Source organism: Microtus ochrogaster, unplaced genomic scaffold (genome assembly GCF_000317375.1).
Source record: "Microtus ochrogaster isolate Prairie Vole_2 unplaced genomic scaffold, MicOch1.0 UNK31, whole genome shotgun sequence".
Lineage (NCBI taxonomy): Eukaryota > Metazoa > Chordata > Mammalia > Rodentia > Cricetidae > Microtus > Microtus ochrogaster.
This window is the reverse complement of record NW_004949129.1, coordinates 2,971,859-2,983,253: the sequence shown is the minus strand read 5'-3', so window position 1 is coordinate 2,983,253 and position 11,395 is coordinate 2,971,859. Positions and strand designations below refer to the sequence as shown.

General features: G+C 49.0%; 1 protein-coding gene across 2 annotated transcripts in view; it reads left to right on the top strand.

Moving 5' to 3' along the window:
• Positions 1-5,717, top strand: part of Socs7 (suppressor of cytokine signaling 7) — a 42,041-nt gene extending 36,324 nt beyond the window's left edge. For both annotated transcript variants that reach the window (XM_013354187.1, XM_005368324.1), the window contains one exon: positions 628-5,717. The gene's annotated coding sequence lies outside the window, so the exon portion shown is untranslated. The remainder of the gene's footprint in view (positions 1-627) is intronic.
• The last annotated feature ends 5,678 nt before the right edge of the window (positions 5,718-11,395 follow it).

Genomic DNA, 11,395 nt, shown 5'->3' with positions numbered 1-11,395 from the left:
GATGGATGGATGGATGGATGGATGGATGGATGGATGGATGGATGGATGGATGGATAGATAGATAGATAGATAGATAGATAGATAGATAGATAGATAGATAGATAAAGCAAGGAAGAGAGAGCAAGAGAAGGAGTCTGAAGAGATGGCTCAGCAGTTAAGACCACATACTGCTTTTGCACAGGACTTGAGTTCAATTTCCAGCACCCATGTCCAGTAGCTTACAACTATTGAGAAGTAATAGGATCCTTCAGTTAGAGCATGATTTCTGTGGGTGCTGTGCCCTGCGAGAAACTCACAACAACAGGAGCACGTTCAGAAGGCCTCAGGTGTTGGGGGTAGGGGCTCCAGACATCGTCATACAGGAGGATATGTTTGGACTAAAAATACAATTAACCAGAGTATTAGGGTGGGCAACTGAAAGAAGTCTTTGAAGGTTTATGTCCTTTGTGGCTTTGTGATACAGGACAGGGATCAAAATGAACAGAGGCAGCTGAACATCTGCTGGTACAGTATTGTCCAGCTGCCATTCTGCTGTGGAGCTGATCTTCTCCCACCTCCAGTGCTGGTCTTTCATGCTCTGCAACGCTGTTTGAACTGTGGTTTTTGTTTTGTTTCCCTTCTACCTAGGTGTTTTGATTGCCAAGCTCCAGTTTGAAGAACCAAATGAAGCTACCACAAAAGAAGAACTTGGCAGAAAGAGAGAATAGAGAGGGTTGTGATTCCCGGCACAGACTTTGGTTAAACTGCAGCTCTGGGGCTTCAAAGAAGCACACAACCATCCTCCAAGTGGGGCTCCCTGTTCTACCCAATCCTGTGCCACCCCAGAGATGAGCTCCTTGGAAAACTGGAAGAAGTCTTAACACTGTTTCTTTTCACAAGTTATGTTTTGATATTTACATTTCTCAGTGTAGAAAACTCAGTCAAAGGCAGCTGGGGTTTGTACCCATTGAAATGAAAGTGGTGTTGGGATGAGCAGGTCAGAGGAAAGGGGAGGGGAGGGCTGATGGGTCGGCTGGTGCCAAAGGCAGCATTGAAATCTTTTCCATGACCCTGGGGGAAGAGCAGGGGAGCCAGAATGAGATTGGTAGTTTCTGAGGAAAGGCGTCCGATTCTCATCTCCAGCTTCGGTAGGAGATGAGTGAAGAGGTGATGGGTAAAGAGAAACTGGCTGGTCTTGTTGCTGGAGGAATAGTGACTCCCCACTCCTTTCCTTTAATGTTTACAAACCTGATTTCAGAACCACCTCTTATGGAATCGGTGTTCATTTTGTTGTGCTAAATTCCTTAAGCTCAGTGACCCGAGGCAAACCCAGTTTTTCCTCCATCCTCACCCTTTCCCCCCTCATAACTGTATATTTCCCTTTGGTTATAACAACACCCCTATTGCTTCTGCCAGCTGTCAAGGCAGGAGTGTTTCTTGTCACCTGGGCAGTTCAGAGCTCCAGTCCTGGGCTGCTGAGGTTAATGGCGCATGCTTCCAGGTTCTTCATGGCAAAGCATACCTACAGCTGAGGAGTCAGTGTTCCCCCATCTGTCAGCTAGTGAGAGGAAATGTGGAAGAAGTGAGAAACAGCTATTGTGCTTCTAAAGGAGCCTGCGTGTCTCAGCCTTAATGGGATTTCCATAGAACAGAAAGAGTCTCACGATCATAGATTTATCATTGTCATCCCACCTCTGGGATGGGAGGTGGCAAGGGCTTCCTCATTTTCCCATGTTCATTCTTGCAACCCAGATATTTCCTGAGTCAGACCGCATTGCCCTTCCTTTCCTGGGAAGTCTGTCAGATGCTAGTTTGAAAGTTGCCTGTTTTCCAGATGGATGTGAAGAGAGGGAAGAATGTCAGTGCTTGAGTTGTCTGTCTGAAGCTTGCCATGGCTCTCCTGCAGTTACTCTGGAAGAAGTAACGGTCAAGATGAACAGTATACTTGTGGGTCTTCTTTACTCTCCTCTAGTGTTCCATGTGACAGCCTTTGAGTTCTCTCTGCTTGTATCTGCCTTACATGACAAACAACATCATCAGGTCTGGAGTTCGGGTGGTTTAGGGTGAAGCCCTGTGTCTTGGAAAATTAGAAAACTGTATCTTCTGGAAAGTGGCCTGTGGGCTCCTCTGCATGGAATCGCCTTCTTCCTCCTTTAGCTAAACAGAAAGGGAAAGAGCTTCCTCAACTGGCTGGAAAGAAATGAACTGTGTGCGTGTCAGTCTAGCCCACTTCTGACATGTCTCATGGTACCCTTTTCCTCCTTGACGTCATATGACCAACAGCATAAGATCAGAGATTGACGTACCTGTAAGCTCTGCCTCTGGAGGGTACAGGTCACTCACCATCATACATACAGAAAGGGCTGTTCTGCAGTAGAGCCCCAAATCTAGAATCCATAGAGATCTTCAAGTGGTTTTGGAAGGGATTCTTTCTCCAACTTCAGCCACTCATAATTTAAAAATTAGTGTTCATCTTGTGTTTGCATGACTCTGAGCTAGGTAGCGTGGAAGGACATATGAGGTAGAAGACAAGACCCCTTCCCTGAGGGAACTGTAAAGTGACTGTTGCATGTGAAGGAACACTCATTGCAGCAGGAGATGCGGGGCCATCGTTAAAGATAGAGTGGGTGTGATCAGGGTAGACCAGATGGTCTAGGAAAGCTCTGTGGTGATGAGGCTTTGGGTTGTAGGCGAGGGCAGTGAAACAACACTCAAACTAAAGTACAGGAAGACAAATCTGCATGACACGTGTGCAGCTACCTTAAATAGTATCAGAATCCTACTTGACTGCAAAGGTCTAGATTGAAACTTCCCAGTAGTTGCACAGGTCTGAAGGCTAAGGGGGTGTGAGGGTGTGGTGGAGGACAAGACCAGAAGTCAGCAGACACCTCTGTGGTCCTGGGGTTACCAGTGGAGAATTTATATGCTCAGGTGCAAACCAGACCTGCTACAGAGCACAGGCAGCCTCACCCTTTGTGTCCTGGGAAAGTGGGTTGCACTGTACTCACGATCTGCATGTATTTCAGACACAGACCCTTTCTTGGCAGAATGGGCTGCAAAACAGCAGTGTTGGAGACGGCTCCATGAGGCCTGGCTTGGCACATGGGAGCCTTGGGTAGAAGAGAGTGGTTGGAGAGAGCAGTACTGCAGTCTGCCTGGAGAAGGGAGCAGGAACAAGGCCAGAAGCCAGCATTGGCCTTCGCCCTTTGCCCATGGCTGCGCAGTTGTAGTGGAAATGCAGTCCACTTGTCTTTGGTGGTTATGTGCTAATCACAGACCAGGAAAGGCTGTCGCTAGAGACCTGCTGTGGAGCTGTGGTTGGGGGTCACTACTCCCAGACCCGGCCTATAACCTTCCTCGAGACGAGTATGTGCCAGTGTGAGCTAGTGACAGCCACTGCTGCAACCTGTTATTACTTGAAATGCATGCCTGTGCCAGTAGCATGGGGGAGCAGGGGCTGGGCTGTGGGGTTCAGCTGTCCTGGTTTGATGTTTAGGCTGATTATGGCCTTGTCTCCTGCTTATGCCAAGGTGAAGAAAATGTAGATGGCAGTGCCAGCCTCTTGAAAAAGCTTGGAAGTGTCCCATAGTTTCCTGTTTCTCCTTTCCTACTGTCACTTAGGCTGAGCTGCTGTTTGAGCCAAGCAGGGAGTGATGGAATGGCTACACATTCCCTTCTGGTGCATATCCCATAAGGAGTAGGGAACAGTTCAGAGTACAGCCCCAGGGAGCCTTCCCCATGCTCCTAGAAGGGCATGGCCTTCTTGAATCCCCTATCCCAGTGGGAAGTAGGGATAGGAGAAATTTCCCCAGGTAAGATATTTTCCTTCCTTGTTGCCTCTCCTGATTTTTGAGCCCAGGAGTCAGAGGTCAAGTCACTGAGATATAAGGAGCAAGGTCTAGAAGTCTATGTGTGTCCTCATTTGTAGAGGTCTTGTCTGCAGTTGGGATGTTGGGATATCTCCACTTCCGGGGACTAGGATTTGTTTTCCACGTTAAGAGAATGGCATGCCCCCTGTGTGGAGGGGAGGAGCTTTGAGTTAGACATTTTCCCTATGGGAATCCTCTTGGTCTGGTTTGTGGGAAGAGGGGAGTGGATACGTGGTTTTTATTTCTAGTCATCAGCACAGCTGTCCTTACACTGAACTTGTGCTATTGCATACATGTAGCCATCTTTCTTTTCACTGCAGCAGTGTTTATCAGTAGTTCAAAATGATTTATTTGCTCCTGGGGAGTAAAATCTTTTTTATTAAAAAGGAAAAAAAAAGAAAAAAAAAGAAAGAAAGGTGTGCCCCATTATGATAGCTGTAGAATTACTGGTCCACAAGAATCAAGTCTGCAAGTCCCCATGCATAGTACATCCTGTTTTGGCATTGGAGCCTTTTGTGCTCAGTACAGTGTGCCAGGAGGCCTTCCTTTAACAAGTGGAGAAGAGCGCTCTGGGGAGTGAGATGGGACTGAATCACCGAGAGGGCTCTGGGGACTCGGTGCTGCAGTTGAAAATAGAGTACCGATTCAGTAATCTGCCAGAGGAGGGAACCTTTCTTTTTGTGCAGATTTCACCTTTCATTGCTTCCTGGTGTCCTGGTAAGGGTCATCTAGTCTCTTCTGGCGTCCCTCTTGTCTTTCCTGTCCTTTGTCCTGTCCCTTCCCACTTCATCTACCTCCCAGAAAGCCAATCCTGCATGCTGAGTTTGTGACATGCCTTCACTCCCATTTCATCTTCAGAGAGTTTAAGAGGGTCCCTGGAGCTGCTCCCTGCCCCACCGACCCTCCTCACAATGCCAAGAGGCATCAAGGAGCAAACAAAAGCAGCCAGCTGTAGCGGGCACACAGCAACAGTGGATCGCAGCTGGACTGCGATGGCAGCTGCTTCTGGAGACAGATAGGGAAACAAGACAGTCTTCTTCAGCCCCCTTGGGTGTGACCCCCACTGTGCACACAGCTTAGTGGACAGTGGCCTGGTCTGACCACTCCATCCCTGGTGCTCCCAAGAGGGACAGGCAAGATCCAGGCACCGCTCTGGGCAGGCCAGACATTGGGATGCCCACACTGGTGCTGCATGGCACAGGCACTACTGTGCATTCTGGTGGTTTTTTAGAAACTGCGTGCTGAGGGGTGTCATTCTGGACTCAGTGGTTAGGGAGTTCTTCACTAGAGGGGAACCATACCCCTGCAACCACTCTGTCCTGCTCAGCCACCCCTGTCCTCCGAGCCAAAGCCTGGCCTGGTTTTTGTCTTCCCATTTAGTTTTCCTTCTTATTCTCCCTTTTTGTGCTTAATTTATTAAAATAGTGCTGTATAATTTATTTTCATAAAGTATAAAAAATAACTAAATGGTTAAAATAGACTTGCAGGCCAATCTTAAATGGGTGGGGGTTCTGGGGTGGGATGGGGAGAGGAAAAGATGTTTTGATATAAACAAAACAAATGCACTTTGGGTGTGTTGGTATTTTTCTGGGCATAGAGGGGCGGGTGTTGGGATGTCCCTGTAGATTAGTTCCAGAATGGGGTGTCTGTAAATACTGTATCAATAGGCATGTTGACTCTTGTAAAGGGACATTAGTAGCTGCTGCAGGTCCTGTTTGGAAACCCTGTGTATAATTCCCGGTTTTTTGTAAGTGTCAGTGCGGGAGACATTTGACTCTTGTGTTTGTATCTCCTTTTTATGATTGCTGTACCGACCCATGTCTTTTTGGGGAGGGATGAAAAGAGATTTGAAATAAAAATGTTTAGAAATGACCTGTTACTGGAATTCATGTTTTTCGGTCTCTCTCCTGTCTCTGCACCTTCCCTGGGCATTGGGTCCCTGCACTGGCAGCCATGCAGAACACACCCAGTACCATCTTTAGAGTAAAGTTGTTGGAAAATTCCTGAGGCTAATGCCCACTGCCTAGAGCTGCCCTACGAAGTGCAGGAGCATTCCAGAGGACGTTGGAGAGAGTGGGCAGGTGCCTGCAGCCTTCCTGCCTGGGTGAGCCGAGGCATAGTGTAGAGTGGTACATTTTACGTGGCAGTAGCCATTCTGGTGAGGCTAGCCTTAAGCTTCTTTGCCACTTTTCCAGTATGGCCCTCCCAGCTCTTGGGCAAGGCTGTCACTTTCTTGATTGGTGCAGGGCTGTACTGGGAACTACTTCAACCCCACCTACCCTTCCCCACTTTGTCTTCTGCTTTCTGCTTAAGGGACCAGTGTGCTGCCTGGGAATTTGTGTGTAGATTTCCTCTGAATTCCCTGGGCAGCTTCTTCCTTAGGCTAATCAGGCGGGCTCTAGGAGTTATGCTGGCCCCCATCAGCTCATGTGGGAATGGAAGGTCCTCATGATAAAACTGTTCCTTGGTCCTGACAATGATAATAACTCCTGAGTAAAATTTCCTTCGTTCTTGAAGGAAAAGGTGCCTCCAACAATCAAGTCAACAGTATAATGGTAGGTTTCACTAGCCCGTCACAAGTAGGCCTCATGTAGAGTGTGTTAGTGTGCTATCGGAATATACTTCCCAAATGTGGCACTGATGGTCATTGTTTCAACTCCAGATCACTCAACATGCTGAGTCCTGGTGGACTCAGCTTAAGAAAGCTAGGCCCCGGCCTTCTGACTTGGACCATAAAACCCCTGGAAGAATGAGCATCCTTTGGTAAACTTGGGCCCAAAATGTTCTTCACGCTCCAACTGGTAACCACCTCTTCACCCTTGGTCTTACCCACTTGCAGCTGTTGCCTCTTGTCCCAAAGGCTGGCCCCTCCCCTCCCATGGCAGAGCTCACCATGCACATGCCTAACTTAGAAGTCCATTGCACACAGCAGTGTGGAAGATTCCCCTGCTATAATGGCCGACGTCCCCTGGTGGAGATTACATAAGGAAAGTTTCTCCATCTTTCTTGACTCCTCCCACATCTCAGTATGAGCATCTCATCTCATGACTCTTCTGCATATTTGTGCCAGTTGGACTCTGAGCACCCACTGTTTTTCTTTGTTGTTGGGTCAAAAGCTCAAGAGTTCATTCAAGCTCATAAGTGAATTGTCATTGGGACTCCTTCCCAAGAGATTCAGAAGGAGCATATTTTTGCATTGTTAAACTCTACTTTGGTAGAGTTTTTTTTTTTTTTTTTTTCCTAAGGCAGGGTTTCTTTGTGTAGCTTTGGAGCCTGTCCTGGAACTTCCTCTGTAAACCAGGCTGGCCTTGAACTCACAGAGATCTGCCTGCCTCTGCCTCCAGAGCATTGGTATTAAAAGCAAGTGCCACCACTGCCTGGCAGGTACCCCCTTTTTATCTAAACAGTTTCAGCAATTTCCCAAGTAGCCTTGCCTCCTGTTTCCTCCTTCCCATTCTTTAAAAAACCTTCTAGGGGCTGGAAAGATACAGCTCATTGACTAACAGCACTTGTCTTTGCAGAGGATCCAAGTTCAATTCCCAGCACCCACATGGCTCACAAACATCTGTAACTCCAGTTCCAGGGGTTTGATACCTTCTGGCCTTCATGGGCAACAGACACACCTGGTACGTACGTGCAGACAAAACATTCATACACACAAATCTTTTAAAAAAAAATAATTCCGGGCTGCTCTTCCAGAGGGGGTTTTTTCCCCCAGGCTGAGCCTCAAACTCACAGAGATCCACCTGCCTCTGCCTCCCAAATGCTGGGATTAAAGGCATGCTCCACCATGGCCGGGCTATTCCAGAGGTTCTGAGTTCAATTCTCAGCAACCACATGGTGGCTCACAACCATCTATAATGAGATCTGGTGCCCTCTTTTGGCGTGCAGGCAGAACACTGTACATAATAAATGTTAAAAAAAAAGGGGGGGGTGCTGGGGAGATGGCTTAGAGGTTAAGAGCCCTGACTGTTCTTCCAGAAGTCCTGAGTTCAATTCCCAGCAACCACATGGTGGCTCACAGCCATTGGTAATGAGATCTGGTGCCCTCTACTGGCCAGCAAGCATGCAGACAGAACACTGTATAAATAAATAAATAAATAAATAGATAAATAAATAAATAAATAAATAAATTTTTATAAAAAGCCCTGAGGCAAAATGGAGATAAAGAGAAACAGATTAACAAGAACTAAGATAAGGCTGAACATTCATAACTAATAACAAGTCTCCATGTCATGATTTGTCCCCCCCAAAAAAAGCCTGTTAACACCTGTCTAAAACTAAAAATAAAAAATTCCTTCTACAAACCACATGTAAGGGCCTGTGAGAAGGCTTAGCAAGGCTTGCCAAGGCTGGCTACCCGTGTTCAATGCTTGGATCTGGAGGCACGTGATGAAAAGGAGAAAAGCGACCTGAAAATTGTCCTCTGACCAACACACACACAGAGGGTACACACTTAGACTGGGGAGGGGGATAGCATCAGGGACAGGCCCTCCTGGCTGAAATCACCTCTGGGCATGAATGGGGCGGGGGCTGGGATGGAAACCACACTGGACTGGAGAAAGAAGCAACTTTGGAAGAAGTTTGAGGCTCACTGGCTAGGGGAGAACCCAGCCTGTGTGAGGAGGCTGGGAGAGCAGCGGAGTATGGCGAGGTAGGTCTCAGGCTGGGCAGGAGCACTGGGCTGTAATCACACTGCCAGCTCCTGAACCTGCCTTATGCCAGGCTGAATATCTCCCCCAGGTGGTTGGAGAGAAGCGTGATCAGGGCACAGGCACGCCCTTCTCTGTTGACCTGTAACACTCGGGCTAGGGCTGGCCAAACTGAGCTGGGCAGTGAACCTTCAACAGGGAAAGAAATTCCGAGGGCGGCTGCTGCACCTAGGACAGGAACCTCGCCTGGTTCTGGGAGCTCTGGGGCCAGGGGTCGGCGTGGACGGAGCTAGATGAGCCTTCGAGCTTTTCCTGCCACCTAGTGGCTGCTCTGAGCCAGGCCACCCAGCTCTCAGGCTGGTATAGTGGGTGAGGCCGGGATAAATATTCACAAATTCACAATCCTCTTTTGAGGCCAGATTTCGTCTTGGCCAGTCGGGGACTTTGGCTTCTCCGGCATCCTCTGCCTGGCCATACGTGAGGGAAAAAAAAAAAAAAAAAAAAAACAAACCTTTTTGAGGTGCAGAGAGAGCCATGTTTTCTCGACATGTGCGGAGCTGAGGCCAACAACCCCACATTGGTGGGTGCCTGTCCCTCTCCGGCTGGCTTGATGATGGCTAGTGACAGGTGGGACTCCTGCCGGCTTGGTGTCATCCTAGAATTCTGTGTGATTCTCTAAATATGTACTGTTTCGTGCAGGCCCTTGAGTTTCCCCCAGCCTCTCTCCCCCCACCTCCTCTAGAGGATACGTCCCTTTTTCTCTAAGATGACAAGGGACAACAGGTACTCCGAGGCCTGCTGGGGAAAGCCAATCGGGCCTGTGCTACTCCTGGGTCTCCTGTCTAGACCTCGCCTAGGGAAGAAGGCTGCTTGAGCTGAGATTTTCATTGCATCATGTCAGGCTCCTACCCAGAAAGCTGCTGCAAGAATTTGGGGGAGGGACCAGACCCTGGGGGAGGAGTTTCAGGAGGGATCGAGGCAGGAGTCGTCTGAAGAGGCCTCGTGACCAGCTGTGAATCCGGAGTAAGGCGTCCAGGGACACCTGTGTGCACTCGGGTGCCCGCCACCTTTCCCAATTGACACCCACTCTCCCTCTCCAGGCCTGGCAGCCTCAGCTGCACCCGGCCAGATTGCATCATGCTTGGCTTTGTTCTCAAAGAAGCAGGTGCAGGAGGACAGCTTCCCTCTCCTCCTTTCTACTCCCTCCTGGGCCACCCTCCTTTCTTACCTCAGGGTTCTCAACGCCCCATTAGAGGGAGGAAGGCAGACTAGGCTGTATCACAGTGGTCCCCCCAAAAGGAACACCAGGTGGCATAGCAGGATACAGACTATCAGAACTGAATGACAAGGTCAGAAACAGTCTCCTGCTTCTAAAGCTAAAAATAACACAAGCTGAATTAATTCAACCCCTGTAGGAAGTATGAAGTGTGTGCACGCGGCTGGTTCGTGGGCACCCAGTATTTCTGCCCATGTTCTCTGTGATCTTTTCTGCCCCTGTTTTCCGTTGGAGCGCAGAGATGTGAGAATACTTGCCCAAGACCACAGGGTCTCTCAGGTAGACCTTGGACTTGAGTCTTGGTCTGTTTGGCTTTTGACAGGCTTCACCAAGAGACGGCTGGAAAATTCTCTGCTGACCGGAACTAAACATTTTCTTTAAAGGGAGGCTTGGAGTTGGCAGTAGGGATTCATACCTGCAATCCTAGCAGTCGGGAGAGAGCTGCAGGAGGAGGGTTCCATGGGTTCAAGAACAGCCTGAGCTCTGTACTTAGTTTAAGGCCAGTCAGGATTACAAGGGAGACTTGGCCTAAAAATATAAGGAAGCTGAAGGGAGTGTATTGGAGGGGCCAACACACTCATTAGGAGGCGAGAATGTCTGCTTGTCTTTTAATCTGAGAAAAGAACTAAGCTTCATAACAGGTGACCAGGCTGTGCCAGTCCTGTCCCCACTGCTCTACCCCTCAGGTGGTACAGCTGCTGCAGACTCTGACTTAGACAGGGTGCCAAAAGGTAGGAGCATGTCCAGGTCCCGAACCAGGTAAGATAGGTATATGGGCTTTTACTGGGGATCCATGTAATGGCCAAAGTCTGGGTAGAGATGGCGGATGGTACCACTCCTCTCTGTAAGGACTCTACTTGTAAATCTCTTGTTTCGAGTGTGTTTTGTTTGTTTTTCCCCGGGACAAGGTTTCATCTTTGTAGCCCAGGCTGTCCTGGAACTAGCTCTGTAGACCAGGCTGGCTTTGAACTCAGAGATCGGCCTGCCTCTGTCTCCCGAATGCTAAGATTAAAGGCGTATGCCACCACGCCCCACTTTGGAGCATTTGATAATTTGACATTGGGGTTTTACAGTAAAGTCACCATGAATTTGGCCAGAACCAAGGTCTTTAGGGATAGACCTTGCGAAGTCCTGGCCACGCAGAGGTTATTTCAGTAGCTTGGAAATGGGTGACTAGAGACACCCTGCTTTCATTTTCTAGTCGTTGAAGGAGAATGAGAGGGGCACCAATGGGAAGAATACGGTCTGGCCTCTGCAACCCGAGTCCAGCTCCTCCAGGGTCTGGAAGAGGCCAGTTGGGGGGTGGGAACATGCTTACTTGCTGGCACTCCTATCTTTTTAGTCCAAGACAGACTTAATATAAAGGGACAAAGGGTCCATTGACCCCATAGCCTTGTGACACCACTCAAGACTGCCCTCCCCTCCTCAGGCAGTCAGCAGAGCCCTTGGGTAGCAGACAGGGGCCATGAGGCCACCTAGAGGACATGGTGGTGAAGCCACAGTCAGCTGGGTGGGGAGTGTGTGGGTGGTACCAGGGCCAGCCAAGGATAAGGGAACTCTGGAACTCTGCTGCTACCCTCAGAGCAAACCTCCCGATGCCCCGCAGTATGGAGGCATGG